This window comes from Oxyura jamaicensis, chromosome 20 (genome assembly GCF_011077185.1).
Source record: "Oxyura jamaicensis isolate SHBP4307 breed ruddy duck chromosome 20, BPBGC_Ojam_1.0, whole genome shotgun sequence".
NCBI classification, from domain to species: Eukaryota; Metazoa; Chordata; class Aves; order Anseriformes; family Anatidae; genus Oxyura; species Oxyura jamaicensis.
The window spans coordinates 2,891,615-2,917,015 of record NC_048912.1 but is presented as its reverse complement, the minus strand read 5'-3'; the positions used below and the strand labels follow the sequence as shown (position 1 = coordinate 2,917,015).

Genomic DNA, 25,401 nt, shown 5'->3' with positions numbered 1-25,401 from the left:
CGCAGGTTTCCCTGAGATCTCTCTACTGATGGTCCTTTGTTCTGGTGATATTCGACATAATGAATTTTCATCACTTTTACCTTAAACAGAATGTTTAAGTTACGCTGATCTGTTTGGGATAAATGCACTACCTGCAAATGTTTTATCACAGTAAATGAGGTTACTGGGTTGCCCTGCTGCTGCTTAGCAGTGAGCTAGGGTAGGCGCTTCTGCTTGCTTGCAAGGAAGAGGGACTTTTCTCTTTTCACTCTCTTACTTCCTCTGTCTTGCTGAGAGCACTTAAAACTCTGCCTGCCGTGTCCTGTGGCTGTGCTGAGCTAACCTGAATCCTGCCCAGAGCCCTGAACCTAATGCTTTCTGATAGTTAGAGCTTTCTTAAAGTCTGGGGCTGGCAAGCATAGAGAGAAGTGTAGCAAGATCAACTGTATGTACCCTAGATTAAGCGACTTCTGTGAAATCTTGGTTTATCACAGAATTCTACGGGTTGGAAGGGACCTCAAGCACTTGAGGTGGAGCTCTGTGTATTTCTTCTCCCATACATTTTTGGTGCCCTCCTTGTCCTGCAAAATTAGCTTCCAAATATATGTGTGTGTGTGTGTGTTCCTCGTTGAAATCTGCAGAAACTTGGAAAGGTGAGGGCTGATGAGTAACTGGCAGCATGGAGAAGTTGGCGGAGAGCTCCCTTTGATTCACCTTACGCTTAAGAGAATACGGTGTACACTTAATATTGTAATGTCTGCCGTTTTCTCCTCTGATCGAGTGCACAGTAATCACCTTAGTCTTCAAAATAGTGAACGAGGTATAAAAGACAATACATCCAGCTATGCTGGTTTGTAGAGCATTGTGTGAAATTAAGGTATGTCTGTATTCCTTGTATCTACGTAGGTGACAGATGTCTCATCCTCCTTTCTCTGGTGGCAAATGTTTAAATCACTTATCTGCATTTTACTGAACCTGATTAATGCTTGGCTGTGTGTGTCTTTTTCTTTTGGTCCCCATTGCACTGAGTCTCCAACTTCATGGGAAATTGTCAAAATCTTAACAGACGAATTCTTTATTCACGGACAGATGGATATGGCATCCTTTCTTCCCATTGCAGAAACAGAAGGAGCGCTGGAGCAGAGCATTGAAACTGTTCAACGGAGAGTTGCTTTCAGCGTGAGGGATGGGGAGGGAACGGGATTTGATTTAACTTTAATTGCAGGAGAAACTTCAAGAGACAGAGCTTAATGAGAAGCGTTGGCACTTGGCCTGGAAGATAAAACCAAGCCCACCTCTTAAATAAATAAATAAATGCTCCCGTGATTTTTTTTCTTTCCCAAATACAAGTGGTCAGGAGTTTACTCTCACGTACAAAAGTTTCCAACTGAAAGGCCTCCAGTTCTCGGGCTCTGCAAATGTTTATCCCTGCCGGAGGTATCAAGATGTTGACGATTTAAACGGGGAAGCCTTCGTTCTCTACCTTTTTCCCTGCGGCTGGTTCCAAAGCTAATCTGCTACCATTAGAAAAATGAGAAGAAACAAAGAGCTAGTCACTTTGGTTTTTGTTCTTAATTTTTCTTTTCATTCTACAGTTTCTGCCTCTAGAGTTGATTGCAGGTTTGTTTCAGGGCTGCATTCTGTAACAGAAAACCTCTGCTTATAGTTCAGCAAACAGAGCCTGTGTTACAGTCCTGCCATCTGCAAACAGGGCCCCGATGGATGGAGATGGGCTCTTTCATGATTTTTGGCCAACTTAGCTATTCCAGCAAGAGTCACTACTGTAAGAGTAGTTACACCGACAAAACTTCCAGACTGTAGTTCTGTCACTGCTTATATGACATGGCCTTTTCCACCCAAAATAAACATCGTATAAAAAGCTAAATAGTTGCCTAATAGCCACTGTCTCCTATAGAGGCTCCTGAGATTTTCATGTGAATCTGTGGGTGGAAAATGGGCACAAGAATAGTGCTGGTAGTTCTCTGTGCACAGTGGCATGCTTTGTCTATGACCCCATGAAAAGTCCTTTGAAAATATTATATTTCTAAACTGGATCTCAGCATTCACTTGAAGTCTCCTGAGGTCCCCCAGCAGGCAGCTTGTAAGGGCCTCTGGAGAAACCTAGGGGCTGATCCTCGTCTTTGTTTAAAGATTAACAGAAGAGGGACTGTAGAAAGGAAAAACTCCATCTCTGGAGGTAATATGATCTATGGTGTATTTGCAGCTCCTAAGAAAAATGCCCTGCTGGTATTGCTGTTCAAAATCTGCTTTTAAAATAGAACTTAATCATTTAGTCCTTGGTCTTGGCCTTATTTCACCTTTTTAAATCTCTGAAAGCTAAGGTTTTTAAGTGGAGTATCATTATTGTCTTAATAACAGCTACTGAAGTCTGGGTCTGTATAATCAAACTGGTAGAAGATGCTTTATTTTTCTGAATCATGTCAGCATAGCTAGAAAATGTTACCATGCCAGACCTGGTGTTCCAGTGCTGAGGCTAATATTCTGTGACAGAAGATACTGAGATGGGGCAAAATCAAGTTTATTGACAGAACCCTGATAACAAATATAATTTGGATGTGGTACGTAGAGACATGGCTTAGTGGATGATAGTGGTGGGAGGGGGATGGTTGGACCGGATGATCTTGGAGCTCTTTTCCAACCTTAATGATTCTGTGATAATTTGTGGAGAGACTGGCACTTCATTTCTGGAATACTGGAGTGAAATGCTTTGTCAGGTTACTGGAGGGTATAGTAGCGGGTCTCCTCTGAAACCTGGTAGGAGCTGGTGAAGGCTCTGAGGTGTCAAAGGCATGAGGGGTGCTTTGCTTGGGGACAGCACTTTGGGAGTAGCTGGATTATCTAAAGCTTGACGAGCTGTCTGATCTCATTCACTTTGGAGTTCTGAGTTGCAGCGATTTGTTCTTCCCGTCTGCTCTGCCTCTCCCTTACCACAGGTTGGCAATCTTAGCGGTTCAGATCCGCGTCTGGAATGGGGCCTGTGTGTTCCCCCCAGCTGAGGCCTTTGGTTAAGGCATTGCTGAAGGTGCTCATGGACAATGCTAATCTCATGTTGTAGAGGGCAAGTATCTCCTGGTAAATTCAAGGAAAATGCTTCAGCAAGTGCAGGTCAGGCATCCACGGCCTGTCCCAGCAGAGCCTGGATTTGGCCTTGTTTTTTCTGTACGCTTGCAGTAACTGATGGGGAGTTTCTGTATGAACTGAAGCAGATGAGGGATAAAATACAACATGAAGAAGGGAAAAAAAAAAAAAAAAAGTTCTTATTTTTCATAAGCATCGCTGTGAGTCAGCAGCACATGACTGTGCCCTTCAGGGTTACAGCTGTGGGTGAGGACAACAAGCAGGACTGTCTGTCTGGGCTGAGGGCGAGCGCACGCTTGCAGCAAATTCCCTGCCCTTATCTCGTGCCGTTTATGTCTCCCTGGGGAGGATGATGACCTTCTAGCTCCTTTTCATGGAGGGTGGATTTTGTTTTGAAAACATCCTCTTCTAGAGGCCTTTCATAGTCAGTTGGAGGCAATTTTGTGAACCGGACTTCTCAAAACGTACTGGCAGACTTGTTTGTGTAATTTATAAGGGTGACGAATCTGCTAACGATGGAGCGCATTAAGCTCTCTGCTGCTGCAGTGTTGTGTATTGTGATGTTTGTTTTCTGAATTTATTTGTCTGAATCAGATCTAACCACTGTGAAACTGAAAACCTCAAGTTTAAGTGCAGGCTACTATAAACTACTGTTTTCCAGTCTCTTGTACTGACGTAACATTGCTGCAGGGCAAATGCATGTGTGGTTGCTTCAGATTATAGTTCTGTCCCTTTAACTGTTGAGGGCAAAATGTATTGTTTTCACTGGTTTGTGAATACCAAACCCAACTCTTATGACTTCTATTAGTAATGAAAGCTATATTCTTTTTGGAGAAGGTTACCTGCTGATGCAGTCTCCCTGCAGATAAGCTTTCTGGTAGAATGCTTTTATTTATCTCAGCCTCTTCCCATGCTGAGCTTCAAGCATCTCTCGTGCAGGAACGGCCCTTAGATTTTATTCCAGCTTCTCAGACGTTCTGGTAGTGAGATGGGACACGATCTCCCTGTAACATGGCTTCTTTCTTTCTGAGGGTTGTTGTTGTTTTTTTTAAGTCTGGCCTTCTAAGCCCTCTGACTTTTGAAATGCAACTTCCCTTGTTTGCTTTGACAGTTGGCCTGCACATTCCACTGTTTTTCGGTTCAGGTGATGGTTTTAAATGGCTTGTCCTTGGCCTTTGAGTCTCTAACCATTTCGTGATGTGGGCTTGAATTGCTTCTGAGTGAAAAAGGGCTTCAGCCCGCGTCTCCTGACTCACGGGTAACCCTTCTGAGTACAGACCATTACACGAAAGCATGCTGTTGTTATGAGCGCCTCCTCCCCATGCCATGTTTTCAGTTGAACAGAGCTGTGGTTGGTTGTTGGTGCTGACCCCAATGTTCCTGGTACCTGCTGAAGAGCACTCTAGGAGCAAGTACTGCGTAGGGCTGAGTCTGGTGCTTTGGGCCAGCAGCACGTGGCAGCGGGTGCCGAACTATTGGGGTCAGGTGGAAGCAGCAAAATGCAAGTGCAGAGCTGTAAGTTGCATGGCCTGCTTTTTCAGCTAGATGCCTGCATTCTAGTGTGAGTGAAAGTAAGTAAAGACTCTGCAATTTTTAATTCTTACTTGGATAACCAGTCTATTAGATTAGGAGAAAAAGAAATGATGTGACAGGCCCTAATTTTAGTGAGGCTTTTGACAAGGGTGTCTTATTAATAAAGTAGGCAGAAGTGGTCAAGATTAAGAGACCAAAAAATAGATAAGTATTTGGGGGGGTGGAGGGGTTGCAGACATTGTATTAATGGTTGTAAAAGGTGTGATGTCAGACTTGGAGGTCATATCAAAGGGACGGTTTTGTAGCTGACTGTCCTGGGCTCACATATGGTCAACATTGTTACTAGCATCTTGGACTGTGCACCAAAAAGATGAAGTACGGGATTTGCAAATAAGAGTGTGCTGGGAAGGGCTGCAGATGTTCTTTAGCATGATGCTGGAATTCAAAACTTTCTGATAAGTACAAGAGATATTTAAAACGAAGAGGCTGAATTTCAGGAAAGCCAAATTCAAAGTGTCATGCTAGGACCTGGCAAGTCAGTGGGAGGGGAGAAAAGGATGTGGAATTTGTAAAAGTTCTGAGACTGAAAATGAGTCAAGTATGTTGGGTGGTAACAAAAAAGATGTACCTTCTGGTACATGTTTTAACAGTAACACATGCAGAGCATAGGAGGTGGTTACCATTGCTGTATGTAAGAAGTTCACAGAAAGAAAACATGGATTTTATTCTCCATATCAGATATAATAAGTCAAAAAGTACTTGGACTCGATTACTGCAAAATTGCACATGGATTTAAGTAATATATTAGGAAAAAAATAAATGGTGAAAGTTATGAAGCACTGAAAGATATATCCAAGGTGGCTTAGAATTTCTTTCTCTGTACATTTTTAGCATCAAATTAGATTGAAATTATTCAGGAATTGTGTTGAAATATTTATCCAACTTGTGCAAGGGGAAGAACTTGCTGACCTTTTTAGTCATCCTTTTCTATGATAATCTGTCTCAAAAATCAATTCCTGCTATTTTGCCTACAAGAAATTCAACTTTTAAAATTCTCATATGCATAAAACTGTTTTTATGACCTTTTTCATGTATTTTTTTTGTTTACATGTTTTATTTTTGTCTCATGCTTGTGGACACATGCACAAAGCTTGATGGAGAAAGATATTTTGATATATTGAAAATATTAAGATTTCTAGAACATCTCTTTTACTACTAGAACATCTACTTCGAAGAAAGAAAACTATTTTTGTCAAACGCGTTCCATAAAATTTGGGGAAGGTCATTGTAAAATATTCATTTTGGTATGTCTGACATGTTTTGATACCTATCAGTAATAACACAGGGAGACATTAATGTGGAATTAAGAGGGAAGAGGAAAATACAAATGTTATTTTTTAGAAGTCTGGGTTCGTGTCACCGATTCTGAACAAATACGACAAAACCGCTAGTCAAGGCAACACTAATCATGTCTCGGACAGAAGACCTAAGTGTGAGAGCTGGGCTTTGAGCATGCAGTTGGCATGTAGCAGCACAGAAAACCACTTCAGGCCATGTTGCTCTTTGTGCCAGTGCCCAGGCTTTTTGATGTGGCTGCCACATGTGCACAGCCTTGCCAGGACCGAATTAGGCAAACGTTTCGTTTGAGAGAAAATTGTCAACCACTACTTTTACACGATTCCAAGAACAAATCCTCTCCACCCTACCCCCACTCCCTGTACTGTTATTTGGTGGGAGCAGAGCTTTCTGGATAGAAATCTGAATTTTTCTTGGTCATGTGAGTAACTAGAACTGGCCAGATGCATTTGAAAGAATTTTCCACCTCGATGACAGCAGCAGTGATGGCGACACTTGGACTTCTTGGGACCCCAGTGAGAGTTCTGGGTGCTCGGGTCCTGGAATGATAGGTGGGCTTCTTGGAGTCTCGATAATGTTGTCAGACCTCAGGTTAGCTGTAGAGATGGCAGCAGGAAGAGAAAATAAATCAGTTACTGACACTGTGTGAGTCATTGCTGGGTATCCATGCTAAATAGCACTTTCTCGCCCTCCTAGCAGGATACGTGACCTCATATGCCCACGGGAGACTATCTGTTGGATTTGTTCCATTTTGTGTAATTTTGAAATTCATGAAGTTCATTGGAAGGATTAATTATGTATAAGGCATGTGTCTGCATGTTCTTTTCATCTGTGAATGTTACCCTACATGCCGTTATTAGGGGCCTGATTGGACTGAACATTTTGACAAGAATTCAGTGACAAAAGGGGCCCATTAGTCTTTGAAGTCATGGGCCAAGGAAGAGGAATGCAAGTAACATCAGTAATGACCTCATTTAACTCATGACAGAATACAAGATAATCAGGAAAGGTCATTGTAGTGACTGTGTAGTACTCTGTGTGCTGCACTGCTCATGTTTCAACCAGTCTGTATTGCAGCTTTAGTGAGTGCTGAAATCGTCTTACGTTCAGATGTAGGAAGGATGGACAGAACAAGACAATAAAAACTGGAAAGACCCTCCCCTCCTTCATGTACCTACAAGTGAATTAGCAAACAGCTAGAAACAATGGAAGACTTTTTATCTACTGAGATTTTTTTTTCATGGAAAAATTAATTTTTAGCTAAAACAGCTATCTTTTTTTATTAAAAAAAAGTTTTCATAGAAAATAATGTCTTTTCATCATAGCTACAAAGCAAAGTACTTCGATGTTTAGTCAAAGCTGCAAATCTGTGGGGACAAACACTATGTTCAAAATTGCCAGGGGAAAAATATCTATTTTACATTAATAGAACATTTCTGTGACCCTCTAATGCAATTATCCAGCTAGTTTTATGAGCAGCAGAGTATTCAGTGGACAACTTGGAAATCTATCTCCTTTCTGCATAGCAGCCACGTTACAGGTAACTAGAATTTGGGGAAAGAAAAAGTAAAACAATACAAACTCTATTACCTGTTTCATACTCTTTGCCCTCTTATGACCCAGATTTTGGAACAGACTTATGTAAAGGTACAATAATACCATAAAACAGACAGTTCTTCCCGTATTTTTGTCCTAGTGGGAGAGAAGAAAGACTGGAAATCTCTTGGAAGAAACCTGCGCTCAGAAGCAGCAATGCTCCCTGCAGTCCTCAGAGATCTGGGTATTTTACAAAGGGCGTGGGGCAGCCTAAAACTTCCCTTACTGCTGTGGATCAGCTTTAACTGTGCTTATGCACGGACAGTGCAAGCAGTTTGCTTTAGGTGTTTGTAGCTTGTTTACTCTCTTCTGTTTTGCTTCTCAGCTGTGTCTTTTGAACAGTCATTTGTTGCGGTTTCACTTGGACTTTGGATACCTCCAGTCAGGGAGACTTGTCAACCATACGTGCAGACTGCTGTTTTCTCAGATTTTTGGAACACTCTGCTATCAACACAAGAATGGATATTTCCTTTGTTTAGCTCTTGTTGGGATTTTTTTTGGACACACAGCCCTCAAAGCCCTGATTTCCACAAACAGCTCTAGACTGTGCCCTCAGCTTCTTTCTCTCCCATGCAGAACCGGCTTTGTGCTGGTGTTTTAAGCAGCAAGCCACCTGATGGCCAAGGCTGCGTGCACAGTCCAGGAGGTGTGAACACATTTACAGACGACGGCGAATCTGCATCTGTGCAGAGCTGGGATTCATTGGAATGGAAACACCTCCACGTTGTGTCTCAGAACTACAAATACCCATCTAGGAAATAAGCCGTCCCATTATACTCTGAGTATGCTGTATTTAAACCAGCCAAAGCACGAGATGAGGTGTATGATGTAAGGTCTTGTTTACACTTAGGCACAGCAGATGAAGTTATTTGGAAATTTGTGTGCTTTTCTGATTTCTTCATGCTGTTGGGTATGATGTAAGTGCCAACAGCAGTAACCACCATGCGCTTAATGTTCCCCACTGATCTCCTCGACGCGGCGCAAGTTTCAGCACAGCGTTGACTGAACTTTGTGGATCCTGCTCTGGAGCGCATTGATCGCCGGGCAGAACACGGTATGGACTTCACAGGTGAATTCCTTCCCTAGGTACTTCACAGGCAAGACTTTTTGGAAGGGACATTTTTCATCCCCACCCCTAAAATATTAAGCAATGCTACAAATTTTATTTAATTCCACAGGTCTGCTTGGATCTCCAAACTGTTGACTCTGATTTCACAATAGCTGGACGTTTGAAAACATTTGAGTGTGTAGTAATGCTGTTAACACTAATTTAAATGCCCCGCAGTCAGGCCTTGCAGTTGTTTTCTTGCAACACGTGTCTCATAGCGCTCGTTTTTTTACTGGAAGCAAAACAAGCGGGGTAGTGGAAAACATGTGACTCTGTTACTTACATCCCCTTCCACCCCCACCAGCCAACACAGCTCGAACATGAAAGTCACTGCAGAGCAGCAGCCTATAAATATTCAGAGAAATCCAAGCAGGGCAGAAACGTTGCAAAAACCTTGGGCTAAGAGTGCACAGGCCCGAGGAGTTCGGCCTAACCACTGCTGGCCGGGGACACGGGCTGAATTCAAACAAAGACTGATTGTAATTTTGTGGTTGGACATGAATGTTTTGCACAACTCTGATTGAGGCCACTTTGAAAACTGGGCCAGGGTTGTAAAATAACCTATTTACTGCAGTATGCATTGTATCTGAAAACACAGGGAAGCCTTGTAGATTCTGACTGGGCTTGGTAGGGACCTTATGGCTGAAAAAACCTTTTCTGTCTGTGAGGAGCCATGTGGGACTGTGCTTATTTTATTTGTTGCCTTTGATTAAGTGAAGCAAAGTGGATTAAATGCAAAGCAAGGAATTGGACATTTTTTTAGCTCTAATTCCAGTTTTCCCATTGATTTTTTCTCTGTGACCTTTGGCAAGTCACTTAACCCCTTGGCCCTTTGATTTCTTAGCCAAAGAACCAGGGTAAGGCTTCTCTACTTAGAGAGCTTGACGGCTAATGAATTAATGTTAATGAACTAATAATTGTAAAACCTAAATTGTACACAAACAGGCTTATGTTTGTGGTAAATGATACAGGAGGCTCATGAGTCTGCAGCACTGTCTGTGCATGACTAAGTCATCCTCCATTGATCTGCTGTGGAGCCTCAGCTGAATGCACGCTTGATCTTGGGGATTGAACTTGTGACCCGTGGCACTGGCACTGGGATGACCTTTTGCCTGAGGCAGAATGCTGTGAACTGGAGTATGCAGGTGCTGAAGGATGCTCAGTGGCTCTTTCTGAGCTTTCTGCCACGGCATAAGTGCCTGGTGTCCATTGTTTTCAGTGGAACTCCCTTGGAACCTCTCTATAAACTGCTTTACAAACCCAGATACAGCCAGGACCTGGGAACTGGCACTATCAGACAGCCAGCTGCACCTGAAACGAGATGAAACCCTTCTTGTCCTGCCTGGTGCTACTGAAGGAAGCTCAGGCATCTCAAGAACAGTCCCTGGTCTAGCTAACAGGAGGGAGAGCGAAGGCTTGCTCCTCACTCCTTGTGGGATGAAGGCATAAACCATTTCACCACGCTCCTTCCCGTAAGTGGGTTTGTATGCCTACCTGAAGTTGTCGATTAATCTTTTCACTAGACATTTTTTTTACTACTTCCATTCTTTCTGTTATGTCTTGCGCAGCAGATCCCAGTACCTGCCTGCCCTGGAAATGAGAGAGGCATGAGATTTGAACAAGCTGTTGTCTGTACAGACGGAGCCTCAGCTGAGGGACTGCTGCTCCTCTTCACCATGCTGAACCTGGCTGTTGGTGGTAAGCTGAGCAATCCACCACTGCCAGGCATTGCCATGCAGTAGTCTCCTTTAGCCCTTTTCCAGTTGTTTTGAGATATGATGGAGAACCTAATAAAAATCGTTGCTTCAGCAAGAAAAAGCAAGTCTGACTAAATTCCAGTAGCAAAGGCAAAAATGATGGGGGGAAGAGGCACGTCTCATAGGTAATTTATTATAACAAATTTGCTTTGAGATGTAACTTTGGCTTTTTTCTCACCTGTTTAGGGCCTAAGTGCTACAAATCTGCTCTGCTTGATTTGCCTCCATATATTTATATGTCGTCTGTGTGACTTCCACACAGAACAAGCCATGATAGAAATCTTTCATTTAATTAAAATTGATTTTAAAATTCCCTTGATCAATAATGAGTTAAAATTCATCCCAGCAGTGATGGGAACAGCAAACCTTCTGAGAAAAGCTTTCAGGCCAGTGGTTTTGGCTCTAGAGGCTGGGTCTTGCCTGAAATTATCCCTTTCTTGGCTCCAGTCTCCGTGGTGCTTGGCACGATATGGTTTACCCTATAGCCCAGCTTGTCAGCCACCCGTATGAAAAGCTGAGACATCCAGGGTAAAGGTCTCTTTCTTATTCTGCCTTTTTCAGCCCAGATGCTTACAGCATCAAACTCCTTGAAAATGTGTTGCCTTCAGGTTGGTACTGCCTACCAGGCTTCAAAGTAAAATGAGTATTTTGTGGAAAATGACCCAATGTTTCTTCTTTGACTTCTACAGCACAGTCCATCTCATCTTTTTGAAGTGATCATGCAGTTGGAAAAATGGGACAAGTTATTAGTAAAGCAATGTTTAACAACTACATTTAAAATGTTGCAAAAGGCTCATCCCTGCTGCATTTATGTTTTATTCCTAGGCAGAATAAAGACATAAGGCAAATGTGTATAATATAAAATAACCCTGTTTGTGTAACCTTTCCTTACAGAAATTTTGAAGATTAATAAATATTGGCTTCAAATGACAGTAATACTCTGTTGGTCATACTCCAGGGTGCTTCCTAATTAATTGTCTCAAGCCTTCACTGAGAGATACTTTACTAAAAGTGCTATTATCAAGGAAAATTAAGAGGCTGGAGTACTCATTTGGTTCTGCTGCTCTCCTGAGAGTTGGTCCCATACCAGTGTATGAGCACTTTGTTCCTGATCCGGCAATGGGAACTGCTTGAGTTCCTTTGAACCCACATTGACTTGAAATAACAAATTAACCCCAGCGGTCTGATAGCAGGGCTGGGGCTCTCATTAACTCCGGACTAGAATAAATGCAGAAGGTAGCATCAGCAGGCTTATAAATAATAATAAAAAGTCTATAAATAAAAGTCTATAAATAAAAGTCTATAAATAATAATAAATGTAACTAATGTGTAAATAATAGCAATTTGCATAAATGCACACAGAGTAACACTGAGGTGCTGTAAAGAGTGCACTGAACAGGAATTACTGAATATTGGTCCAGGCAGATGCTATGGTGTCAAACAGGAGGGAAAAGAAATGTCAGGTATATCAGTAAGGACCAGTGTGCTCTTTGATCTGGGGGGTATGCTAGCATTTTATCCCCTAGTCAGGGGAAAGTGTTTTCTTGAATGGCCAATTCGTTTGTGTTGAAAATACTGTGAGATGATTTGCTATTCTTTGCTGTCTTGTAGAAGTATGGAATAACAAAAGATGCCATGATGAGAAAATGTTTTGGGAAGCAGAGAAACAGGCACCCCCCGAGTATTGGGGAATGCATGCAGAAAATAGTACACAATGTAATAATTGCTCAGTACATTGAAAGTATTGTGTAAAAGTTTGGACACTGATATTGCGAGTCTTTCTGCTATTTGAAAGAAAATTTAGACAGCATCTTCGTGTTAGTAGAAGTAAGAGTTTCTTAATAAACAAGGATTTTTAACCCTAAGATATTACCAGTCTTAAGGAAAACAAACAGTTTAATACCATGAGAAGGGTAACAAATACCTTGAGAAGGGCTTTAGCTGCTACGTCTCTCTAGAATCTGCCCTTGAATGATATTAACCAACACTTATTGCAACCACTGTAGCACGTCTATCAAAAGGTCTCAAAAGCACCCTGTTCATTACTCGGGTGGCAGTCACACAGCGTGCCGGTGACGCGGCTGGGGGTGATGGTGGTACCCGAGTGACACCTGAGCAACCTCAGCTCACAGGTGTGAAGCCACTCGGTCAGCGCCTCACCGCAAGCTGACGGCAGCACCAGGAGTAGACTGCTGGTCTTCCAGCTCCAATGCTCTCACCTCTAGACAACGCTGCTCTGCATGAAAAATTCCTTCGCCTTTTTTTTTCTAATACCTATACTATCACATTTTTACAGAGTCAGTAAAGTAGCCAAAACTTACTCATTTTATTTTATGATGAGAAACATTTCTCACAGCTCTGCTTGCTAATAGAATTAGATGCTGGATGCTTTTTCAATCAAGTGTGTTGTGATTAGGGACTTGTTTTATGCTTGCTGCAGCCGAGTTCCTCTGACCATCCAGGATGCAGTGCAGAAAAATTTCACTCTGCTCCACAGGTGGGGTTCTAGGCCATCCTGCATTGTGCTACCCTGAATCTCACGCACTGACTTTGTACTGCACGATGGCTGCAACTCTTGCTTTCTAGTTCCATTTTTTCCTTTTGCCTTTCTTTCTGGTCCCTGACAAAACTGAAAACTATTGCAGGTAATGTGTTCCAACCATTGATTTCTTCTGCTCATCTTCTGCAATTATAGCAAGATCTTCTGAAACAATCAGTAGGATGAAATACAAATGGCTTTTTCAAATTAGGTTATTTATATTAAAAATAAAATTCAGCAGCTGTCTGAACTTTGGTTTTCCTGGGAGTGGTTTCTTCTGAGGGAGCACAGTCTGATGGGACAGCATAAGCAGTAGTTTATTTCTTGTGGGAGGAAGGCAACTATTGTGAGAAGAATGGGAAAAAAAAATACGGAGATTTTTTTGTCTTTCCACTCTTCCAATACAGTATTCCACAGTGGAATTTAAGGCTGTGAGTTCCTTGCTAATAATGTAGTTCCAGTGACTGTGCAAAGAAATGTCAAAATGTTAATATAGTCACCAAGGGCTCCCGTGCTGCCTCAGCTATTTAAATCTCTTTCAGAAAGAGAGTTCTGATCACAGGAGCAGTTCCTTGCTTGGAGTTTAAATGTGCTTTATTTTCCGTGAAGGCATTTTGGAGCCTCTACCTTCCTTCCTAAAGACGTAGTTGGGGGAACATTTGCCAACTTAAACAACCCCCCTTTTCCCTCCTCTCCCATGCACCTGCTATTTGTTTCTCTGCTGCTCCATACTTGTAATTGTGCCATTACATTTGTTGCTCGTTGCCACAAGGGAACTAGGTGCACGAAGCCAAGATAATTTAAGGGAAATGGCAAACAGACAAATGTAATTGCTTGAATTTGAATTTTGGTCAGTATGCTAATACATATGTACTCAAAGCAAAATAAATAAATAAATAAAGCCTTCGTATATTTCAGGGTAAGGAACGGCCAGTGCATGGATTTCCATTGGGAAGGGCTGGCCTTCTGGAGAGCCAGGTGGCAGCTACCTGTCACGCTGAGCTCAGAAAGTCCCACTTCGGAGCAGGGAGACTTGCTGTGAGTAACCGCCACCGCCCTTTGGGGGAGGCATTTTAGACCTGTTTACTTGCTGTTGTAACTTTATGACTGAATATAATTTTAAGCTTCCAAGGAAAGTTCATTAAAAAATACGGGTTTTGCTCTAATAAAAATAGCATGTGTATCATCTTAACTATGGAGAAACTGTGGTTATTTCTTATGTTTAATTTTATTTTGATTGGAGATGGAAATGGACAGTGCTTCCCAGAAGAAAGCTTGACCCTGCACCAGACTAGCTTGAAGGTAATTTAGGGATTATAGTTTGTGTTTTCTGAAACAATTATCTGTTATGTGGAAAACTCAGTTTACAGAAAGTCCACAGAATTGTCCAGAGAGAGAGATTCCACTATTTCAATCATCAAACAGTTGGCTTACTTGAAAGACCTTGTTGTCTTTGTCTTGTGATTCCTGCCTCTGCCTTCTTACAGTGCCAAAGGCTTGGCAAATCATTTTGTTTGGTGTTTCTGGAGTGTGTAGTGTGTCTGGTGTGCTGGGAAAGGACTTGCAGAGCTTACCTGCTTTGAACGACGAAGGAAGCTGAAGGAAAGGAAAAATTACAGAACAAGCTGCTGCTGCTCTTCTGGTGCATCCTTTGTAGGGGTATGGCTGGGTCCTGGGACACACCTTGAGTTCTGCTACCCTCGAGTTCTCTTGTGGTTGCCTTTTGTCTCTTCCTCTCAGGACCCTTTTGACCATCTGTGGCTTGTGGAGAATATGAAAGCTCCTTCCTGTGTCCAAGATCAATAGCTTTAAAAAAGAGCACAAGAAGCCACTAATCATCTTTTCCACCAGGCATGATTAATTTTCTGAAGTGCTTCAGCTAGTTTGCTTTGAAGTCCCATTATTTATTTATTTTTAGCAAGTGTCCAGAAGTTGAAGGCCCACCCACGTGTCCTGCAGTAGGCTGGGGCTGGCGAGGACTCCTCCAGAGTCTGTGTTGTTTGAATGTGGGTGGGCCATGGCGCTTTTTGGAAAGCTCTCCCAGATCCTGGAAATAAGATTTCAAAAGCCAGTTGAGATGTTTCCCAAAGCACCCTGGCTGCAGTGAAAAGTGGTGCTGCTTTCCTGTCTGAATCTTGGATGAAGAAAAGAAGGAAAAAGTGTGTGTGGGGGGGGGGGGGGGGCGGGACACCAAACAGTCACTCTACAAACTTAAATGTGATTCAGTTCTTCAGCTCCACTCCAGTTGAATAAAAGACTGACTGAGAGAAGCTGTGTCCCCACAACCCCGTCTTCATGTGAGTAAATAAGACATTCTAGCAGTGCTGAGGCAGGGCTGGTGGAAAGATATATATATATTTAAATTACCAAGTCATCCACAAATCCACCTGGTCTCTCTTCCTGGTTCTGCTACGATCCATAGCAACACCGAGGGCTGTGATTCCTGCAGCAGTGCTTGCTCAAAGAGAGATTACACATAAAGCACAGGAATGGTTCCCCTGGAGCCCCGAAGCTACACAGATTCAGCACTGTGTCCTTTGCAAGTACAAATAATGGCTGTACTGCAAAATGGGTGATGTGGTATTGGCTCACTCAGAGACGAACATGCCAGCGTATTGGAGTGGATATGTACATGAGCCTCAACACTGCTTCCAGTTGTACTTGGCCAGAGTTGTCTAATCCATCTTTGGCACTCAGAGGTGTGCACTTGTACCCGAGCCATAGATGGCTGACTGTAATTGATTTGTTGCTCAGCTTGCAGGTACAAATAAAGGCAACGTGCGTGTTTTGTCCTTCGCACAGGTACATTTCTAATGATCAGGCATTGAAAATGTGGTACAGTGCAAGTACGTATCAAATACACATGCTACCCCTGTAAGACTGTCTCCCTGATGTTGGGAGATCCGTCTTTGAAAACAGGGCATGGCTGTCGTTTATTTACCTACTGGATTTGCTTATTTTTTGTTCACGTGCATCTCTTTCAGCACTGCAGAAATGCTGAGGCTCTTTGAGAAAATGTTTTCTTCATTCTGTGGCATTAGTTAGGATGGATGTAAATTGTAATGAGGAAGCTTGAGCTGGCAAAGTTTCTCGCCCAAATGTATCAACTTATGAATTTCTGGGCATCTGTGCTCAATATGAAGCACCTGCTCTTGTAAGGTATGTTCTGGAAAGATTGGATGATGGCCCAATTGGAAAGGAAGAATTCCCACATTTGAGGAAAAAATACCTGTTGAAGTCACAGCAGCGAGTGAAGAAGTACGTGGCTCTGCAGAACAGCTGCGTAGCAGGGCTGGGAAGAAGGCCTATGTGGCAGGAAGGGAGAGATGTACACAAGAAATTAAAAAGTTGTGTAGTGATTACAGTAAACTGTTAATGTGCAAAACAGAAGAAAGTGGTTCCCTCTGTGTTTCTGGAAATGCAAAATGCATTTCATGCTGTCTCTTGAGGGTGACCCACTTAAAAAGCAGTTGAATGATGACAGTGGATTTCAGTGAGGCTAAAACTAAGTAGACACAGCTGTAGACATTTCCATAAAGGGAATCTCCCAGGAAATAAGTCAGTTATGGAATCCCGGCTTTGTTTTCGGTTAACACTGGATGCAATTTCTCTTGATCTTAGTGGAGATTTTTTTTTGTCAAATTGAGTGTAAGAATCGTGCTTTTTTTAATCCATTCTCCTTTGTTTCTCTCTCATCCTTCAGATGGAAAGAAGTTGTTTCTGTTGTGTTTTCCAAGACGGCTTTTATTCTCCTGATACGGGATGAAATCTGTTCTCTGGGCTCTTTGCGTTCAAAGCTTTCACGGCTAATGCTCGTGCCTCTGGCTTCTCCTTCCTCGTGGCTGGACTTTATGGGACAGTCACGACTGATACGACGATTGGCTGTATGCACATACACCATGGTTTTCAAGTCCTTGTAAGAATCAGGTGGCAAGGGATAGCCTTGCCTGAATTATGTGACAAGCAGTATACAAGTATTTCTAGATTTTTTCACATTGAAAAAAGATCTTAGTTCTTGTATGGGGTTTCCATGTGCTGGTCAGCATGAAACAGTTTACTGCCTGATGGCTCCTGGTCTCTGTCCAGGTTTACACACAGCTGACAGGGTTTTAATTTAGCTGGTATCCATAGAAAGGACATAAGCTGAAATTCTGGGCCTAAGGAAGAAAATGGCAGCATAGCTAAGTTAAGGCTCAGATCGTCACTGAAGCTCCTTATGGATTCAGTGCTCAGGAGATGGTGATTCACAAGCTAGCTGTTAGTGCAGAGACTGCTTTACTCTATTAACTCCAATTGCTTTGCACTCTCCTAGTTTCAAAACAGGCATGGGATTTTTCTGCCCTGATTTAGGAGTGAGGAAAATATTTGCTTCTGGGGCTGTGACCTGGTGCTAAATACAAAGTTTCGTTCTAATTCAAATACTGAGAGATGAGTTACAACCCCCTAAGGCTCACCAAGTCCCCCTTGTAAAGAATGAGGCCATTCATTTAGAGAGTGGGAGAGCAGAAGCAGCACGTTAGCCTTTACAAAAGGGCTGCCCGTCGGTTTATTCCCCACCTTCTCATTTTGTGCAATGCAACTAATTTCTTAAGGTATCTCATGCACAACAGATTTTATTGTTACCTGGCTGATTGCCACAAGGACATTTTTGCACCTGCTACAGCAGCTCCTGGCAAGGAATATGGGGTGCAAGGGCTTGTGCTGAGACTGAAAGTTGTAGGATATTCTCAAGGGCTCAGCCTCTTCCCTGCAATGCTCCATTGCAATACAGTTCTGCTCCTGGATTCTTCTCCCAGTTTGTTCCTGGGCTGTTTTGTCTCTTGCATCAGAGCAATGTGAGTGCTGTAAGTGAGGCTCTGCCTCACTGGTGGCAGCATTTCCCCTGGTCTGCCGAGTGATGAAAGGGGAGGGTGCCAAATATTAGGCTGCATTGGCTGCTTGGATGGCATTTGTTTGATATAAGACATAATTTTAAGCTGTTATTTTGCCTTTATCTCTACTTACCTTATCTCTTACAGGTTTTCCTTTCCTGTTTCTTTGTGTTTTATGGACAAAGTTTTAGTCTCGGTGAAGAGAGTAAGAGTAGGGTTTCATCACACCCACAGAAATTAAGGTTGATGGTGCACTGTTTCTGTACAAATCTTTCACTGAATCCGTAGCCGTTGTATTAAGCTGCATTTTCTCCCTGAATGGCTTAGAACTGCTTGGCAAGAGAGCATTTCAGGCCCTTCAAATCTCACTCCCACCCCCCAATAAAATTAATGATGCTATTGAATGGTTTGGAAGGAAAAATGATGCTAACAAAATTTGCAGTGAAAAACAACGGGTGTAAAATGTAAGAGTGCTTCCCTACACTTTTTAGTGCCTTTATCTTGCGTCTGGGAATGCTATTTTGGATGCATGTGTGAAACGGCATTTTTTCCCCCTTGTAAACAATATTTCCTTCTTGTCAAGAAAGAAGCTTTGCAAAAAGAAAGGAGATAAAGAGAGGGCTACGTCCCTGTATGGGTAGATGGTGGAGTGCTGGTATTGGCATATGGAGAGGTCTGTCTTTTCTTTGTGGCTAACTGAAGTGCGTTGTGTGTCTGGCTCTGTAAGGCAGTGTAGGCCTTGCACAAGAGCTCCCTAATATTCCTGAAACTTCATAAAGCCCATGAAGATACATTTCTTTCCCTTCCCCTCCTTTCCCCCCTTCTTTTGAAACCTTGAAGTGTTGACTGGTGGCTCACTGCGGCACTTAGTATGTTACCACCCTTTCACACCTCTACTTGTCTGCTGTCCCCACCTACTCTCACACTTCTATTGCTGTAATGATGTGTTGCAGAAATAAATTGTGTTGCACAATGAATGCCTAGAAAGAACAAGGGGGTATTTAAAAGCTGAGAAACAGGAGAACTAGTATGGAAAGGGAAAGGAGGGAAGTGTTTTTGGCACATTGAGCTGGTGGAGTATTATAATTCAAGCTAGAAGCTCGCTGCTGTGCCGTTGTGATTAAAACATTCATTTGAATGCTGGGAGTTAAATCCAACAGGAAGGGACTGGAAAGCCCCGGGTTTGGGGTGCTGGTTCAGACTTCTGGGAGATCAGGGTGTCACTTACCTGCTTCGCTCCAGGACCTGTGTGCAAAAGGAATGCTGGTTTTGGTAGTGTGGGGTTGGTTGGTTGGTTTGTTTTTCTGCTCAGGTCTGGATCCAGAAAAGTCTTGGTCAGGTGTTTCTACAATGGGGATCCTCAAAAATCCCACTCAGCACTTTGGAGATTTCACTTGATTTTCCTCGGCGTGAGCGAAGAGAGACTTTCTGACAGAGAGAACTGAGTTTAAATAAACCTTTTGCATTTCAGCCATGGTATCCTAACACTGGCCTGTAATTCCACATCTCCTGGGGAAGGTTATGCCCCCTTGATCACGCTTTGAGAGAGCTGAGGCCGTGCTTTGCATTCCCAGTGCAACTGGGCACCGGGCAGCTTTGCATTCCAGGTGCAGAGCTCCTGTGCTCGCTCCTCGGAGCCTGGTGCTGCGAGAGATGCTGCACAACTTTATTATTTTCTTTCCAATTTCGTTAAATTTCAGTGAGCTCAGAATTTGAAATGATGGCTTGCCCTTAAAGAGCTGGTTGCACTTGACAAGTATGTGGCAGTACTTCATTAATTACAAGCAGCCCTTCCCAGCACAGCCTCCGTTAGGTGGAATATTTGTTCGGCACACGTAATTATCTCTCTGTCGTTCTCTCTCTCATATTGATTCATGTGGAAAAATATGATTAAAACATGAACATCTACAAATGATTCAGAATAACAAGAGAGGAAAGGCCATTGTTTTTTTGCACTGACTATACCAGATTACTATAATTACAGCTGAATGCTTATACGTTTCTCTGTGCCCCCCACCAGACTGTGCGCTCCTCCGCAGCCCCGCTGTACCGGTTGGGAGCAGAGACGTTTCGAAGCAAGCCCTTCTTAAGGATGTTTCTTTGACCCATTGGGAACCTTTACCTTGGCACTCGTACATGTAATCTCTGGCATAAGGTCGTGCAGGAGGGGGGTGGGGGGGATGGGGAAAGAAACACCAACCCTTCAGACATCTGCTGCGGTGTTTCGGCCAAGAGCGGGAGGGAAGGCTGTGCCAGTTCGGCAGCCGCTCCTGCAGCTTGCAGTCGGCTTGCTTTTGATGCCAGCGTTAATAATGTGGGCTTCCCGCTGAGGGGGTGGCACTGCCAGATTCCTAATTAGAATCCACTAAAAGCAGCAAAAGGTGAAGTGGTCATTTCTTCCCACCCCCCGAGTCTCCATCTCTTCTCCTGGGGGGTTTGTTCAGCCCTGGTGTAATTTCAGCCGCTTGGCGCGATGGAGAAGGGTGAGGCAGGGTGCTGCGTGCTCTCGCCTCGATCTCAAATTAAACAAGTGGAAATGTTGATCTGCTGAAGCCCTCAGGAAGGACTGATTCACTGTGGTGTGTGCGGAGATGACAGAACTAATTTCACACCTCATCCATTGCGCGCAGTGGGCTTCCTTGTTGTGTGCTCTCGCAGCTGGTGCGGACGCCGAAGACGGGACGTTGTTTCCCTGTGCTCTTTGATAGGGGCTGCGTTGGAAGAGCCTAGTTCAGAGGTCAAGAACACTTCGGGTGTATCCTATCAGCAGGTCTTTCTTCCTCTAAAGAGGCTATAAATACTGTTTTAGAGGTCTTGTTTGCTCCTGAATACCTTCAGGCCACTTTTTGGTCAGTTCTGGGTCAGCTGGCTGATTTGGAGATCCCTGTAAAGGCTCTGGACACTGAGGCTGAGAAATATTTGCACTGCAGGCTTGTTGCATCTGCACACATGTCCTCTGGGTGACCGAGCCTGGAGCGGGCAGGACGCAGAGGCTCAGCCTGGGGAAACCTGAGCGTCCCGCGGGCACCCTCAGCCGGGCTGGTGGTGATCCCAGAGCTCTGCTCTAGTGGGAAGGATGAGACGTTCGGTGGAAGAGAGAAGAACAGTTTTCAGGATAAGGTTGTGGGTTTTTTTTTCTTTTTTCATTTTTCTTTTTTATTTTTTCCCTTCTTCTGTTTACTTTCCTAAAGTAGGGCCCTTGTAGAAGTTTATTATAGATCAGTTTCTCTTTGGTTCCTTGAGGAAGGAATGGGATTAGTTGTATGAAAAAGAGCAGGCAAAACACAACCTGCAAAACGTGGGCCAGAGTTTAGCAGGAACTGTAGGTCCAAGCCCGAAGTGACTGTCACCAGAGCCCTCAGGAGGAATGTGCAGTGCTTTTTTCCTTGACAGGAAACAGGGCATTCAGCTTTCGCTTGTAAGGTTTTGAATTGCAAACCTGGAACTTGGGCTGCACAAAGTTGCTTATGAATCAAAACTGAAGAAAGGAGTCCCATGAACCCTCGCCAGCTGAAATTACTGACTTTTCCTTGGCTTTACCTATAATTTGCTGTTAGAAACCTGTGATCAGGTTTTAGCCTGTGAGCCAGAAGCAGCCAACTAATCAGCAGCCTTTCTCATTGCCTGATTAAAAGAAATCCTTTAAACTGTCCCTCTTTTTGATCAGTAATGCATACGATGCATATTCCTGTGATTGTCGTGACTGCAGAACAATGAGTCTTCTGCCCGAAGTATTCTAACACAAGTGCCCTGCCTGCTGCCAACAGCACTCGACGAGCTGCACTTCGCAAGGAAGGGAAATCGGCGTCCATGCGACGCTTACCGTCAGCTGGTAAATGCCTTCTGGTTAGCACGTTATTCCAGCTCTTTCCTATTTGTGTCCTATAAAACAAAACAATGCCAACACTCTTTTTTTTTTTTTTTTTTGGCTATCTACTAATAAGAACATAATATTTATAATAAATATTTGGGAAAATTGCTCTAACATATGTACAGATATAGAAGAGCTAAAAAGCTGAAAAACCTCCAGGTTTCGACAGGGTGAGGCACAAAAGGAAAAAAATATTTTTCAGAGAGACAGCAAATGTGTAGCTTTTTGTTTGGAGATATGGTATCCATGTAATGTCTCTGAAATGGCCACAGTTAAAGTTCATGCTACATTAGGAAAGCAAAGTGGTTTACATTGAAACTTAATAGAAGGCAATTGTGTTTGAAACATCTGATGCAGAAATAAAACACCTTATGTTTTATGGAAGCGAGGAACTGCATATTTGGCACTTGCTCTTCTTTCTAAACATGTGTACTTTCTCTATCAGTTTGAGATAATCCAGGCCTGGCTCCTGCCCAGCCACTCCTAACCAGAATTACGCGGGACGCCCTGTGCTCCCTGCGCACGGGAACGCGCGCTCCCTCTTGAACCACAAATTAACTTCAGGGAGTTGGCATCTTTTGCCAATCTTGAGCTTTCCAAGAGAAAATCATTAACAATTGATATTTCTTCCTCTATCAATGCACTCTTTTCTTTGTTTGAGAAAAGCTTGGGTTCTCTTGTTTGTGCAGTGTTTTTGCTGTTACTTGATTGAATCTGGTTCTTGATGCAAACCTCAGATTTTTGAAGTTCACATCAGAGCACAGTCCGTAGGACTGCTCTAACTGTGTTTTATCTGGTTATCTAGGCAACAGGGAAATGTGGATTCACTGACAAAACAACTTTATTTCATAAATAGGTATCGTTATGAAGTGATCCTTCACTTGAACTAAGTTTTCATGTGGACATATTAAACCTCTGTTGCTGCTGCTTCTAAATTACATGCTTATTTTTCTTATGCCTTATGCCTCTACTTGACAAGCACATATTTTTATGTAGCTTTACCCCTTGGGATTCAAACTGAAATGTGAACGTCTGTTCTTTGCTGTATTAGGTATATGCAGATGTTCACACCTCCAGAGTGCAGGGGGATCTAAACATGGGAAGTCAGTCTGTGAAAATACAATCCGTAATTCACAAACACTAATGCATTTCTGCACCCTCTTCCTTCTGACAATCTGAAAGTCAATGTAATCGGCTGCTGCAATATCCTGTTTGGTAGCTTAGTTAGGATTTGGATTTGATGACAAGGTTAATGTTTTGTTCCTACAAGGTAAAAGGACAAGTTTTCAACAAAACTGAAAGTAATAGCCAGAACTCCAAATGTGCAGTTAAATGCTCTCCCTGGCACTATGTACCTCTCCTCTTTACATTTGACAAAGGGGACAAGACGCAGATAAAGCTACATCATCCTATCACGTATTTTACATTCAGACTAAGTTACTCAATAACTTTAAGTAAATGATGGGTTTTATCCTGGACAGGAGAGATAATCTGTGAAAATTTATAGTAGTCAAAAACAGACAAGAAAATGTGGACTAGTTAGTTACAATTAAGGTTTTATACCCTTAGTCTTTTGTTTCACAATAAACATTTACTTTTTGAGTATAAATGTAACATTTGATGCAAAATTAAACTGAAGCACTTGGTTTAATAAACGGTGTTTTTTTATTTACTGCCAGCAGGTGAGCACAGCACTGGGAGACCTGCGTGTTAATCTGTTTTGAACACCTAGCACTGGTTAGACGTGGCAACATTAGCTATGCTTTTGGTATAATTTGTTAGTTATTAAGAATGGAATTAGAAAAATTCCATTTTAATTCCATTCCCTTTAAAACTTGCATGTTCTGCATAATTATCTGAGCTTCTGGCTTTGTTTCCAATTAATCGTATGTGATTGGAAATGAGGATTTGTCTAGAGTTTTGATCTGGGCAGGAAGTGGAGATCGGGTTGTTATATTCCATATACCAGTGTATTAAAGCATAATGCTTCAAGCTGCTATTTCTAATTAGTAGCAATTGGTCAGATTTGTACTATTTTATACTACGCTAGTTTCCTAAAAAGGAGAACAATGCACTTTGTGAAACAGTCTCAAATGTGTGGAAAATGTAATCCCAAAGGAGGAATGTGATAAAGTAGTGAACTTTCTGTGTCAAAATTTTTAACTCTGCTCCCGCTTTACCTTTCCTAAGGGATTAATTTCCATAGCACTGAAGCTGTAAGTTACCTTCCCCTCACCATGCTTTGTTTTTGTTGGCTGTCTTGGAGCTTTTCCTTTTGCTAACTTTGGTGGGTATGTGAAGGCAATCTGGTTAGCTGTGCCTGAGGATGTGAAGAAGGCAAATCCCTCTGTAAAGAGGAATGGGCATTGTTCTGTGTGCTTGAGTAGCACCTTGTACAGCAAAATGTTTAGCAAGGGTAAGGAAGGGTAAGGAAACACTCTTCTCCAGAAAGAATGAAGTGCTGAACTCAGAGGTAGAAAGATGCTCGAGTGCTGAGCTGTGTTCTGAAGGCTAGTTCTCTCCAAACATATCTCCAAGGTCCAAAGTCTCAAATATGGAGTTTCTTCCTGGTGTCAGCTATGGCTGTTCATGCTTTGAGCATTTTTTATTTTTATTTTTTTTTAATAGAAGTGATTAAGCTTGAGGCTTTTAGCTTTTCCATTGCTGTCCTTATTTGCCCATCTGTCTTTTTTTTTTCCCTTACAAGAACAACTCCAAAATAAACAAGGATATGAAATAATAATACCCCTCCCCCCAAGTTAATGCACACTTAAAGACATTTGATTCCACAGGATATTGCAGGAAAAGCAAGTTTTCCCACATCAGCATTAACATTATCCTAATAACCAGCTGGTGACGTGGCTAAATGTGTCCGTCTTACCTGGGTTTTGTCAGTATTTTTGCTAAAGCCAGAGTTCTTGGCATGCTAGACCTAGGTGAATATCTGGCCCTCCCAGATGGAGGAAGAAATTTAGAAACTTGATCAAAAATAATGATTTAGAACTCAAAAAGATGACTATCAGTTTAAAATGGAATGTTTTTCAGATTAGCTTCATCCTTTAAGTCCCCAGTCCTGATTGTTTGAATGCTGAGATTTGACAGTCCTGGGGTAAGCTGAAGTGAAAAGCCATTCTTGGTAGGAAGACAGACCCAGCGACACCCGGGCTCTGCCACAGTGTGTGCTGGCTAAGTAGGTGAAATGGGAGTTAATATTGCCCTGTGCCACAGCCAGAGGAAGAGAGACCTTCCCTGGGCAGCCTGTGTTCTCTGCGCAGCCACCGGGACAGGAATCCTTCCTTCCCCCGAGCTGCTTGGACATATGGTCAGCTTATGCCTCAGCCCTCGCCCCCATCTCCCTGGGGACTGCTGGCTGCGGGTGAGGAGATGCGATAGCCCCGCAGCTGGCTAGCATCAGTGCTGCTGTCAGCAGCAACTACTAGCCTGGAGCACACACTGCTCCTGTGTGCAGAAAAAGCCAAGTCCCTGCGTGGTTCCCTGGCCCAATCTGTTGAAGACAGTCAGCCTCTCTGAGCAGGGAGCTTTTGTCTTTGCTCCCCTTGATCATACTGACACAACTGATAATTACAAATACATTTCATATATGATGTCTGTGGAATTCATACGGTGGTGCAGACCTTAGTGTTTCCTGACTCTTTTTTAGTTCTCAGAATGAGCTTTGCGTTCACCTAGGA

General features: G+C 42.9%; 1 long non-coding RNA gene across 1 annotated transcript in view; it reads left to right on the top strand.

The window, feature by feature from the left end:
• Positions 1-25,401, top strand: part of LOC118176919 — a 181,201-nt gene that overhangs the window by 119,901 nt on the left and 35,899 nt on the right. Inside the window, exon 8 of the long non-coding RNA XR_004755571.1 lies at positions 10,243-10,369. This is a non-coding gene — a long non-coding RNA (uncharacterized LOC118176919). The remainder of the gene's footprint in view (positions 1-10,242; positions 10,370-25,401) is intronic.